The 13,584-nt window shown below is 41.1% G+C and overlaps 1 protein-coding gene across 2 annotated transcripts in view; it reads left to right on the top strand.

Moving 5' to 3' along the window:
- LOC138301162 (discoidin domain-containing receptor 2-like) overlaps window positions 1-13,584 on the top strand; it is a 367,128-nt gene that overhangs the window by 101,280 nt on the left and 252,264 nt on the right. For both annotated transcript variants that reach the window (XM_069241351.1, XM_069241350.1), the window contains exon 2: window positions 1,810-1,918. The gene's annotated coding sequence lies outside the window, so the exon portion shown is untranslated. The remainder of the gene's footprint in view (window positions 1-1,809; window positions 1,919-13,584) is intronic.

Here is a 13,584-nt window from a genome sequence, read left to right on the forward strand (position 1 = left end):
GTGTTTTCTATACATCTGAAACAGAGATTGTGGGTGAATGTTATGCACGTTTTCAAACTTTGTGGCGAAGTTAAACAAACCTTTTCTTTGTTATCTGTTTATAAATTAGCAGAACCTGCGAAAAGGCATAATCTTTGTAAAGCATTGTCAGAAAGCAGATTATTTATTTGGGGAGCATGCGAGGGGTACCGTTATCACTTTAATGACACCTTAGTTAGGTTACAACTCAGATTTAAGAAAATCTGTACTCAACGTCTGGCAAAAGTGTCACAAGTAGTTGGCAGTCCATCCTCTCAAAAATGTTTGTCACATTCAATCAGTACCAAACAGCATCAAAGTTAAGAACATAATATTCATAAAGCAAATTAGAAAAATCAAGAAAATGTTCATAATAAAAATGACACAAAAATGATTAAAATTTTAAAGAGGAAACGGAGATAACATATTTTTACATTTCAAGGCAAAAAAACACCAAGTAAATACAAAGAGCCAATTAAAACCTGCAGTTGGTGACTCATCATTACCTAAGTGTAAGTTTTACTTTGATCCTCATAAAAAGTATACATTTCTTAAGTAATTCAATTGAGTAAAGCAGGATGCTGAGGCTAACAGTGGTCTCTCATAATCTGATGTTTCATTGTTAAGCTAAATTTGAAGTCATCACTTTTGGTGAAAATACGTCAACACAGGACAAAGCTGTATTTTGTAGCCACCATAGTCTCTTTGAAATAGAGATAGATTTGCCTCCTCACCTTGGTCCAGGGGCTTATCTTTTGTAATGAAAAATCTAATTCAGTGGTGAAAGTAGATTTTGTATAAATTTAGTGGAAAAGTAACTTTGTAAAGGTGTACATTGTACTATCTGAAAGCAAACTGGTTTACAACTAGCTGACCCTTTGGTACCAGGCAAAACCCCACCAACCACCGTGTGGCAGAGTTTTTTCTCTCTCGTGTGGCACGCCAGCATTGAGTTGGCATGCACAAGCAAGAATTTGTGTCCCCTAGTGTGATTTTCAGGTGCTAGAATGCCTCCCGGCAAAACTTCTCAATGCAGGTGGTCGCAGCAGGTCACGGCCGTTCGCATTGACAAGACAAATAGGCTAATTTCTCCAGGGGACAGAGTCAACAATAGTTGAGAAGAAGCTGTTGGAGATCCACATATTAACAGGAGTTTGTCCTACCTTGATTTCACAGCTCAATCATTGGGGCCCTCTTTGACATTGTTTAAAATTTCTGTGGTAGATATTTCTAAGACAGGGATTTGTGTTCCAAAATATGTAATTCCTTTAAGTTGATATAGTATATGTTTGGGCCATTATTCTATGCCGATCCCATCGAGTTACTGATGCCTATATGCAAAACAATAATGGGGACCAGAGTCTGTGATCCTGCCTGTAAGTTTTCAGATCCAATTTAAGCTGGATATTAGGGCCCATTTGACTGTTCATTTTCAAAGTCCAAAATGGGGCATGCAGTAGCAAAAACAACTCTCCTACAAGGCCTAGGGCTTTCCTGCTAGTGTAGTGATTGATCTTGCATCCAGGTGTAAGGATGTAATCCCTAAGGACTGGATTTACAGGCAGTGTGTATAGATTCTGTAGTTTGCACAGGCACCTTATTTTAGATGAATGACTGATACATGGTGTTTTCATGTTTCTCATCTGTTTTTATTCAGTTTTGTTTTACTGTAAGTTATCTAGACATTTCCTGTTGTGGGGGCATGATTCAATATAACGATGTCGTGTGGGAACAATCTTGCCAATAGGAGGACAGAATCAGTGAATGATGTAAGTCTTTCTTGCTTTTCAGCATTCCTTTGATGGATATGATTGGTGTTTGAGAAGAAAGGAGGGCCAGAGTGATTGCAAAATCAAGGCTTTGCCGAATCAAATCATCCGATAACCAGTGAGGCCATAAGGTAAGTTCTGGACGTGTCTGCATGCAGCCTGCTCTATCACAAAGTATCTTAAGTCTGTTCATGCTTGTACACACAGGCACAGATGATGAACCTCATACTAGAGTTGTGGGGTTCTAGAACATTGTCCTTCTCTGCTACCGCAATATCAAATGGTAATCTTATCTTTCTAATGTCCACTCACAGCCCTGTTCTAGTCTTATATGTTGAGATTGCCATCCCAACAGCATTATTTTTTGTCTTTTTTTGAAGGATGGGCACTGATGTAAAAATTTCATTCAAACGCCAGCCATGTTTGTTGGTGGCCCAGCTTTGTGCTGTATGTTTTCACCACTGTTCTGTGCGGTGATTTTGCAACAGTCTTTCTACTGCTGCTCCAATGTGAGCATGTTCGGTGCAAACTGAGAATGGAGGGGGTTGGTTCTCAACCTCCCTTCTTTGTGTGGGCTAATGTGATAAGGTTTGTTCTCCCAAGAAAGGCCTAAATGTGTAGTGGGTCTAAGAAAACATTGGTTCACAAATTTCTGAAAAGCGTTCCGCTCTCAGCAGTGGTGAAATCCTCAAAGTGCTGCATGCATGCACTCCACTTTATTCACATGGCTGCACAACCTAATTTTTGCCCTCAGTCTGCCTTTAGTCTAGGTTTTATGTGGCATTCAATACTAGAGAGTTGATTTGCCCTCAGAGGTTTTGTTCAGCAGTGTCCCCGCACTTGGTGGGATCCATTTGATTGACTGATTTGCTGACTGTAACCTACTTCTCCTCTGAACAAGGGGGAAAGGGATGTTGCACACACTCAATCATCACTCAGTCACTCAATGTCACGCTGCTTCTTTCCCTTACCACAAGCATGGCTGGCCTGATTGTCCGCCTCTCACTCTCGGAACAGGACTGATTTCAACCATTTGACTGGGAGCTGTAAATAGTTCAGGTGCGGCAAGTTAAAATGTGCCAAAGTCTCATAGGTTTCTTCAACACAACTACAGGTTTGCAAGTTGAAGTCCTGTTATGTCAACAAATCTTGTTCTGAAGTCAATGGTAGCACATCCTGTCTTCACTTACACATGCTACCATAAGTTACAGACAGTTACATGGTGCTGCCTTGGCATTAGTATGGCCTGATAGTGCAATCAAATTTGTACACTTTCATGTATTAATTTGTAATAATTTTTTGATAGTACATAAGGATTTAGTATGGCTTGAAAGCACTGTCTTGGATGAGCATAGCCATGTGTCCCCTAGTTTTCCTTTCAGGCTGAGTCTGAGATATAATATATCAATTTGTTGCGTCCTGATCCAATTCATGTCATCTCGTGTTATGTTAGAGGAAATTGTATAGTATGAATTCTGCAATTGGTACAGCCTTGCAGGACTAACGGCAATCTGAGTGCTTTCTGAATTCTGTGCCAAAGATGGTTGATGGATCCCGCTCCACTTCCACGTTCAAAAAAGTACGATGATTACTCCTTTAAGGGCAATTAATGATGTAGACGTAAGACATTGTGTTAGCTCATAGTAGTGGGATGCGAGGAGCATACAGCAAGGGTTTAGTCATTGTTGTTTCAATGAAGATTGTGAGTAACTCTTCAGTGCATTTACTGTTTTGGTGGTGTGGGAATGGAAGCATGCCTTTTGACCTTGTGCAAGCAGCCCTTAACCTCCATGATACATTTTGTTCAAATGTCAATGGTGATTTGATCCACTGTCTCTATAAGGTCTTGCTCTTTGGTTTTGTGTTGAGGAGCTCAGTCGTGTAATAGTTCCTTTTCTGTTGACAATGATGGTTCTATGAGCCTTGAGTTAGGCCATTTGGATGAGAAGCAAAGGAGCTGTACTTTCTTTGTGGGCTAAGATTTCTGTAGTAGTTGCTAGTGGTTGGCCATGTATGGTTTTATGATGTGTGACTGTGTCTGGGTTGTGTTTTTTTTCAAGTTGCTAAAATGAAGGGTAGACAAAATATCTGCCTATAAAGCTCATCTTTTCTATGGAAGTCAACCAGTAATTTGTCTAAATAAGAGAGGGGCTGAAACGCAGTTATTTGGAGTTTAGGGATCAGTGAAAACAAGTCTGTAACTATGAACCAAGGTGTTTGTGGGTTTCTCGGTCATCTGAGTTAGGTTTTAGGCAGTCAAGTCACCAATGCCTTCTTTTACATAATAGCAAGGAGGGACTTGGTCCCAAATTTTTCAAGTCCCCTGTGAGATAACATAATGTAATAAAATAGTAGGACACCTCTTTGAACTTGAAAATATATGTTGGGTGTGGTTGAGGTAGACACGCGGAAAGTTAGCTACAGTCTTCTGGGTGGGTGTTAAATTACTGCATGTTGATATGGTACTCGGAACATGATGCACTTATGGACGGTTATTAAAAGATGCAATCATCTGGGTATGCTGCAGGAACTCAGTTGTAATGAATGAGGGCTACTCTGCCATCTCTCCGCTTTCTCCACTTTCCTTCTTATTATATGAGATGGCTTAATTGGCTGGTATGAGATCCAGGGTGTTGGGAATGGGTCAGTCTATCAGTCTATAAACTAGGTTAGAAGGTGGGGAATGTGTCCTCAGGCACGTCTTGAATGATAATAGAATTCTTTAATCCAGGAGGAATTTTCATTGACTAGGATATCTATCTAAAATAAAATATTCTTTTTTTTTTTTTGCATTTAGAACAAAGCATCTTAGTAACTTAAGAGTGAGCGAACTGAACTCTCAGATCATCTAACAAAGTTCTTCTCACCTAATGCTGTCCATCGTAGGAATTCTTTACTTGATACAGGGAGAATTTAAGTTTCACTTCCCAACATTACATTCCATTTAACAATCTACATGTTTGCTTAATTTTCCAACCCGTCTCACCTTTCTTTTTCTTGATGCCATGGGAGTGCTTCTAAAAGAGCCCCTGTAAATAAAGCATGTTCTCAGAAATTCACATATTTATGACTACAATGTAATTAAAGATCATTTATACTGTGCAGCAACATTGGCAGGATCAAAACATTGTTGACTGCCTCACGGATTGCATATTACAATTACTTTACACTGGCAAATAACTCTCTCAACATTCATAAGACCTCTTCAGTGTGATTTTACCTTGCTGCACATGTGCTCACTGCAGATAAACTTTGATATGTGGTGGTATTCTCGAAAAAACATTGGTCTGTGTAAGTGGATGATGCATTGTGCCCACCAAATGATGTGCATAATTCTGTCACCAAATGAGTTTTATGAAGCTAAAATCTCACTTATTCCAAAATTGCTGACGAGATTCTATTGATGCTACCAATACCTAGCACTGTTTTGGGTATCCACAATGCTGACACAACGCATCAATGTGCTGGAATTTATTAGGCAGTCTCGAACGACGTGAGCAAAGACTACAGAGCCCATGTTTCTAATTGCAGAACCTTGCACCAATTTCAGATCAGTGGATTACGTTGTTAATATTTTGCACTTTAGTGAACGTAAATAGGAGCGATTACCAATGGTAAATTAAAGAGTGAAAGAAAACAGCGCCACCCAAGAGAAATGAACACTAAATTCAAGAATGGAGGAAAGCATTGTGGTGCACGCACATTGACTGAACACGACTGATAAGTGCCCAAGCTGCTTGGAAGCTGTGAAATTACAGCTGGAGCTGGAATTTTGAGATACCAATGGCTCCTTCTAAAGTTTGAAAAACAGGATGTAACTTTAATAAACTGAATAATTGGCTGAAATGGCCATTTCCTTGCACTTTTCAAATCCACTCAATTGAGTCTTTTCCTGCAGGAATTTGGAGGGACCACAGCACCATTTCCGGAAAGCCTCGTGATGCGTCACATCCGTGAGATCACAGGTCTGCAGCACTCTTGCATACTATTCATTCAGTACCGCAGAGAGACAAATAATGCTTATGATACCAAGATGGTTTTAGGAGCTCTGTATCGAAATGTATGTATTGGACCCTGCGTACAAATTAGAAACGTTGCAAGATTTCTACTTTTCAGTTTACAAAAAGCAGTATGGCTTTCCCAGGTCACTAAATGCCATAGAATCTCTTTCTGGACCTTGAGGCAAGCAGCTTTTTTTCTCAGGAGCCAGATGAACTTGATCACCGACACTTTCCAGAATGTGGATAATTTAACCATTTAGTGTCCCTTGGAGGGTCGATGATTTTCATACTTGTCAGTCTCGATACTTTCACTAAAGGAAGCTGTCACTCATGCTTGCAACTTAGACTGTCGATCAATACTCCTTTACTAAAGAGGACAGACGCCTCCCCACTACATGAGTAATGTCAGTCAGTATTTAAGTACTGTCAGTTATCATATGCTTGTACAACAGAATACATGTGAGTTTATCTATGCTTCTGGCCTCACATCACACGTTGATGCTGCGACACTTGTAGGCCTAGGAAGAGACCACAAGGTTTCAGCAGGTCCTGCTTATCTTGCAGAAAAGTTACTAGAGTATCAATATATGACGGGACATATTCCGGGTGAGCATTACATGAGTGCAAGGGGCAGCTCTCCTCATCCATTGGGCTATTTACGTGTCTTTCACGTTTTTGTTCTGCTCACCACACAATGGGGACAGGTTCAGCCCACTTCCTCCTTTGACTTATCTCTCTGTGAATTGTGAGTTCCTGAACAATGCGCACTTACAAACTAAAGATAGTCCCCTGGCATGTTTTTACAAAAAACATTCACATAGAAAACAAACATTGGTAAAGCAAAAATTGGCAGCCAACTCTGAACCAATTGGCTTTGGCAGTCGCTGTCTCTTCAGTGTTATGTATTAGACTAGCACCACCATACATTTGACTCTTGTATCTAGAGTAATCTTCCTAAGTTAGAGTTGATTTTAGTATTGAAAATTGTCTAATAAAAATGGAGTCCTTCGTTTGGTTAATCTCTGTACGGAAACCATTCTTCTATAGCTTTAGAATGTTCCACCGATTTCTTAATCTCTAATTCATGTTTTATAGGCAGGTTGATGTATTTGTAAATTTTAAGCCATTCTGTCTTTTTAGGTCTCGCCTGAGACAGCGCACGCGCTGTTGCTTGCGAGATCATTTATTAACAAAAACAGAAGAAAAAAATGAAGGGGGCTTAAAGCCTATCCATTACTAACCATTGGTTGGTTTCATCACCGCTTTCATATTTTTTGCTTGTCATTTGTCAGCTGGTGCTGTTTTCACTTGTTTATCCCTTTGATGAAGCATGCACCAAGTACACATTTATTTTTTATCAGTGTCCTTCCACTGCTCTTGCTCCTGTTTGAGATACTTTTTTTGTTGTTTTTCTTCTTCGTGGTTGTTGCTTCTTATTCCTCCTTCATTGTTGTTTCCCCCTCTCCAAGCGTTCTTGCCCGTCCTTCCTCCGCCGTAGTTGCTTGTTGTTGTCACCGTCCCTCCTCCTTTATTGCCTGTTGCTCTATACCTCCCCCCTCCTGCCTATTGTCAATTTTATTTTTAAAAGATTTTAATAATTACAGGAAATAGGTCGGTGATACAGTATGCTGTCCTGCCATACTTGGGAAAGTTTAACATCTGCCGCACCCTTGCATGAGGGCAGAGAAGCTGTGTTGAGGGATCAAAAGTGAAAATCAAGTTTACTCACCAAGTTCAGCGCAAAGCCTTTGTTTACCAGTCTGAAGACAAAGAACGATCTAATGCTGCAGAAACAAGCATTGGCAAAGCCAATAGATCTGGTATCGCTAGCTCTATTGCCTTTGTCAGTGTTTTTTTAGACTTGTTATACAGCAGCTCGGCTGAAAATAAAATAAAAAGTGCTATGACATCAATGCTGGCTGTTTCATAGCTTTTTTTATTTTCTTGTTTTTAATTTTAACCATGGTGCACAACAGTTGTGCTTGTACTGCTGTACAACATGGCTAAAAACATAAAAACACATTGATAAAGTCAAGTTTGTATCAGTATGGTTTTTAGCTATATTGTGCAGCAGCCTGGTTGACAGTTAAAAACATAAGATAGAAAAGCAGAGACGCACTATGATGCACTCATCATTAACCGTGCCATAATGATTTATTTTTACTTCCAGCTGTGCTACATGTATAACATTCGAAAATAAAACATCGGCAAAGTCAATAGATCTTGCATAGGCAGGCTTTGCCAATGCATGTTTGTTTTCATGATTCTGCGTGGACCTCTCAGACATCTGGAGTTCGTTTAATCCTGGCACCATTTTTTTTTCCAAATTATTTTACCATTTTCTATGGCTTAGAGTGTGCTGTTGTCATTGCTTAGTGAGCAGGTTTGGTGATTTTTTTGGACACTTTTTAGTGGGGTACGGAAGTTAGCCATTACTGCAATGGACACCCTATGGAATTGTCATGTATAATGAATAAGGATGCTTAGCTAACTTCATTGTAATTATGTGTAATCATTTCTGACTGCATATACAGGGAGTGCAGAATTATTAGGCAAGTTGTATTTTTGAGGATTAATTTTATTATTGAACAACAACCATGTTCTCAATGAACCCAAAAAACTCATTAATATCAAAACTGAATATTTTTTAAAGTAGTTTTTAGTTTGTTTTTAGTTTTAGCTATGTTAGGGGGATATCTGTGTGTGCAGGTGACTATCACTGTGCATAATTATTAGGCAACTTAACAAAAAAAAATATATACCCATTTCAATTATTTATCATTACCAGTGAAACCAATATAACATCTCAACATTCACAAATATACATTTCTGACATTCAAAAACAAAACAAAAACAAATCAGTGACCAATATAGCCACCTTTCTTTGCAAGGACACTCAAAAGCCTGCCATCCATGGATTCTGTCAGTGTTTTGATCTGTTCACCATCAACATTGCGTGCAGCAGCAACCACAGCCTCCCAGACACTGTTCAGAGAGGTGTACTGTTTTCCCTCCTTGTAAATCTCACATTTGATGATGGACCACAGGTTCTCAATGGGGTTCAGATCAGGTGAACAAGGAGGCCATGTCATTAGATTTCCTTCTTTTATACCCTTTCTTGCCAGCCACGCTGTGGAGTACTTGGACGCGTGTGATGGAGCATTGTCCTGCATGAAAATCATGTTTTTCTTGAAGGATGCAGACTTCTTCCTGTACCACTGCTTGAAGAAGGTGTCTTCCAGGAACTGGCAGTAGGACTGGGAGTTGAGCTTGACTCCATCCTCAACCCGAAAAGGCCCCACAAGCTCATCTTTGATGATACCAGCCCAAACCAGTACTCCACCTCCACCTTGCTGGCGTCTGAGTTGGACTGGAGCTCTCTGCCCTTTACCAATCCAGCCACGGGCCCATCCATCTGGCCCATCAAGACTCACTCTCATTTCATCAGTCCATAAAACCTTAGAAAAATCAGTCTTGAGATATTTCTTGGCCCAGTCTTGACGTTTCAGCTTGTGTGTCTTGTTCAGTGGTGGTCGTCTTTCAGCCTTTCTTACCTTGGCCATGTCTCTGAGTATTGCACACCTTGTGGTTTTGGGCACTCCAGTGATGTTGCAGCTCTGAAATATGGCCAAACTGGTGGCAAGTGGCATCGTGGCAGCTGCACGCTTGACTTTTCTCAGTTCATGGGCAGTTATTTTGCGCCTTGGTTTTTCCACACGCTTCTTGCGACCCTGTTGACTATTTTGAATGAAACGCTTGATTGTTCGATGATCACGCTTCAGAAGCTTTGCAATTTTAAGAGTGCTGCATCCCTCTGCAAGATATCTCACTATTTTTGACTTTTCTGAGCCTGTCAAGTCCTTCTTTTGACCCATTTTGCCAAAGGAAAGGAAGTTGCCTAATAATTATGCACACCTGATATAGGGTGTTGATGTCATTAGACCACACCCCTTCTCATTACAGAGATGCACATCACCTAATATGCTTAATTGGTAGTAGGCTTTCGAGCCTATACAGCTTGGAGTAAGACAACATGCATAAAGAGGATGATGTGGTCAAAATACTCATTTGCCTAATAATTCTGCACTCCCTGTGTATGTGTTATCTTTAATAAGAAGGGGATCAAATATACCTAACGTTTTACAATATTGTGTGCTTTAGAAAGGGTAGAATTTCTGGTTCACGTTATCTCTGTAACAAAGTCTCCGTTTCTGCCTATTTCACACAGGCATGCTATAGATGGGTAGCTTTCTCCATTTCTCTTCTCGCTTGTTCGGTGCAACGATAGACCTAATGCTAGGCCTTATAGGACATTTATTGAATTTTTGTTGCCCACTTTTGTTAAGATGTGCGTTTGACGGACAAGCCCTGCCAGGCATCAGTGGCATCTTGCATTGGTGTTGCTTACAGTGCCAACATGCCCCAGTGGGTGGCCGACGCGGGGGAAGGTCGAGTTCCGTAGTAGCACCACCTGTTTTGCCTGCTGCATTGGCCAGAGATTTTGATGGCAATGCCTAATAGCTACTGCAGAAAGGGAGCTCAGTTGTGTTTCTTTTTGTCACAGGGAGATTGGTAAAGTGATGTGTAGTATTGCCCTTTGCTGATTTGAGCTTGTTTGCCTCGATGCTACTGTGGCACAAGGCTCAGGAACTATTTGTTCAATAAGTGCTATGGGGAACCTGCTTGTCCGAAACTATTTGCCTCATTTGACCCCTGAAAGGCATCTCCTCCTCGCTACTAAGGGCCATATGTACGAACACATTTTCCCATTGACACAGAATGGGAAAAACCCTTTGCTACATCTGGCCCTAAGGAACATGCTAGAAAGTGGTGATTGTACATTATTCTCAAGGCATAGATTCACTTGTTAAAAGCCTCAGCTTTTGGGTTATACATAACAGACTTCTTCCTGTTGTATCACTGATTCTTTCTGATTTGTTGGAATTGAAATACATGATGGCTTTTGTTGAAACCGTGTACATGTTATGTTTGGTTCTGACGCTTTTAATGACATCTGTTCATTATAGATAATATAGATAATTAACAAGCGGTTTTCTGTTCCACATTTTGTGAAACAGCCGATGCAGGATGTAGTGATTGTTCTCTCCTCTACTTTTAAGAAAGCAATTTCACCTGGATGATTGCGGAACTTGGGAAACTTGAAGCACCTCTTGAATTGCCTGGCCGTTTTGAGTGGATCGGTGCCGGTTTCCGTAGTTCTGAAAAGAGCGGGTATCTCCGGTTTACGTTTCATAAGCTGCTGAGCCCCAGTCCACGCAGACCGATTAATCTCATACTTGTAATGCCTGGTTGGTTTGAGCAGTCTGGCTGGCCTGACATCCTTCCTTTTAACTTTGCTGTTTACTTGGATCCTGGTTTATGATTACCACAATAGAAGTCTGTTCTCTAGAAAATTGCCCTCCTGTCTGTTTGAAGAACTGGAAACTGCTGATAGGTTGTGTGTGATGGTACGTCTGATAGTCGCTATCAGAATAGTTGTGCTTTTATTGGCACCAGTGATTTGAAGGAGGAATCACATGAATATCTTCTAGGATTGGTTTGGCAATTAGTTGAGGTGTTCCAACCAATTCTTCCTGTGTCCCAGTTTCCATATGTACCCTCCTGATCATGTCTTCCCATGTCCATGTCCTCCTATGTTCTAGTCTTTGATTAACCCCACACACACATGTCTCCAAGTCCTCTGTTGTCTCTGTGTTTCTAACTGTATCTTCTTGCATCATTCCTTGTCTCCCTGTGTCTTCCTTTCCTTGGATCTCATCTTGTCCTCAGATGACATTGGTTATCACATTGTCTACCAGTGTCTTGTTTTTAACAGTGACCCCTCCTTGCTACCAGTGCCTCCCATTGTCTCTTCCTGTCTTTAGTGTTCCCAGACGTCTACTTCTAATGGGACTCCGTTTGTCTCCTCAGTGTCTCCCCCTGCCTTCATGTTTCGCTGGTGTCCTGGTGTCTCTACATGACCTTTCCTCACCGACCCCTGCTGTGCTCTGTGGTACCCCAACTCTGCCCTTGTCTTGTCAGTCTCTATTCCTATTGGTAGCATGATGCCAGGTGTTAGATGTCAACCTAGGTTCCATTTGTGTCAGGTGGAACAGACCCCTTGAGCTGACCTGGAAGTAGTGCCAAAGGTCCTGTTGGGGCTTATTGATGAGTAATAACCTACTTAACGTACAACTTAGTGTTAAGTAATAATCTACGTAATGTATAACTTTCTGTAAAACATTTTGTTGGACCTTCTACAGACCGGGTCTTCTCCTTCATTCCTCTTGGATACTTTGTTTTTGCGTTGGTTGCTTCCCCGTCTCTGCTTCATGTACCATTGCGCGTCTCAGAGCCTGCGTTCCGCCATCCATGCCTCCTTATGTCCGTGTCTCGTGTGTCTCACAGTTTTTCCCTGTGTCTGTGTCTCATCCGACGAGCCCGCCGCTTGGGGGTCTGCCAGGATCCAGTCCTGTCTGTCTGTCTCTGTCCTTCTTGCTTTATTTATGTGTTTATACAATAGCATTTTAGGGTGGTTCTTCCTGCCTCCCAATGTGTCTGTTTCCCCTTGGCCGTTGTATGGCATTGGTGCTGCCTATACCTATATGTTGGCTATATCAGCCTGCATGCTGTTGTTGAGTACGCATGATGCATTCATAGTGGCAGGAGCTTTTGCTGCCTCTTTGTGGGGATGAACTGTATGAATGTTCAGGCTCTCTGCAGGCGTGGATGGTACCATGGGTAGGGTTCATCTGCATGTTAAAGGGTAGTATTTGACGTAGGTGATTTAGGTGTGTGGGTCAGGCTACCTGTGAGCGTGGATAACACCTGTGTCTGAGCTACTTACAATGCAAGTTGTATGTGGGCGTGGGTAGGTCCTATATGTGAGCGTGCTTAATTTGAGAATGCAGACTCTGTAGGTGTGTGATACCTATGTGTGGGTATGAGCTACATGCACTACAGGTTGTATGTGGCGTTGGGTGTTTTCGATGTGTACGTATGGGCTATATAAAAGTTCAGGACGTGATTAGCACCAATGTCTGGTGTGAACCACATATCTTACAGGTGGTATATGGGAGTGGGTGATGTCTGTGGAAAGGCAAGGGTTGTGTCCAAGTGCTGGCTGCCTGAACGTGTGAGACCTATCATTGAGCATGCACTATGTCGAGTTGTTTGTGGGCAATGATGTGGCCTGTGAACGGATATTGGTTATTTCAGGAAGTATGTGCATATAAGTGCTTCCTGAGCGTGCTTAAAGGCTATACATCAGGTTGCAATTTAAATGTTGACATGAGTGCCACATGTGTATGGCTTTTCTCGCAGGCTGTGTCCTGGCAAGGATGTTGCCACTTGTGACTAGGAGTTATCGATTGAACCCTGTGGAGGCCCCTAGGTAGTCGAAATTTAGGGGCACCCCCGCAAATTATCTCCTAATATTTTTTTAATTTTACCAACCAACAATTTTAATAAACCCATTTTATTACACAAAACTAAACATTACATGTACTAGTTTGGGTCGATTTTTTTGTACAAACTGACAGCTGACAGAAGATAAGCTTTCAAGAGACCAACTGTTATGTGAATCGGATGTCTATGGTTTATGTACTATAAGCTGTTAATGGGTATATTACATTAATAGAGTATTTTCTCTATAGAGTCTTTAATGTTAAGTTTTCGTTTCTTTGAGTTGATTCATTTTTTCCTATCTTTTGGAAACAATTTAAGAAGCTTAATGGTAATTTTCATTCAAGATCAAATCAATAGTATTTTGATCTATTGTCGTGGGGTCCCTAAAA

Source organism: Pleurodeles waltl, chromosome 6, assembly GCF_031143425.1.
Source record: "Pleurodeles waltl isolate 20211129_DDA chromosome 6, aPleWal1.hap1.20221129, whole genome shotgun sequence".
NCBI lineage: Eukaryota > Metazoa > Chordata > Amphibia > Caudata > Salamandridae > Pleurodeles > Pleurodeles waltl.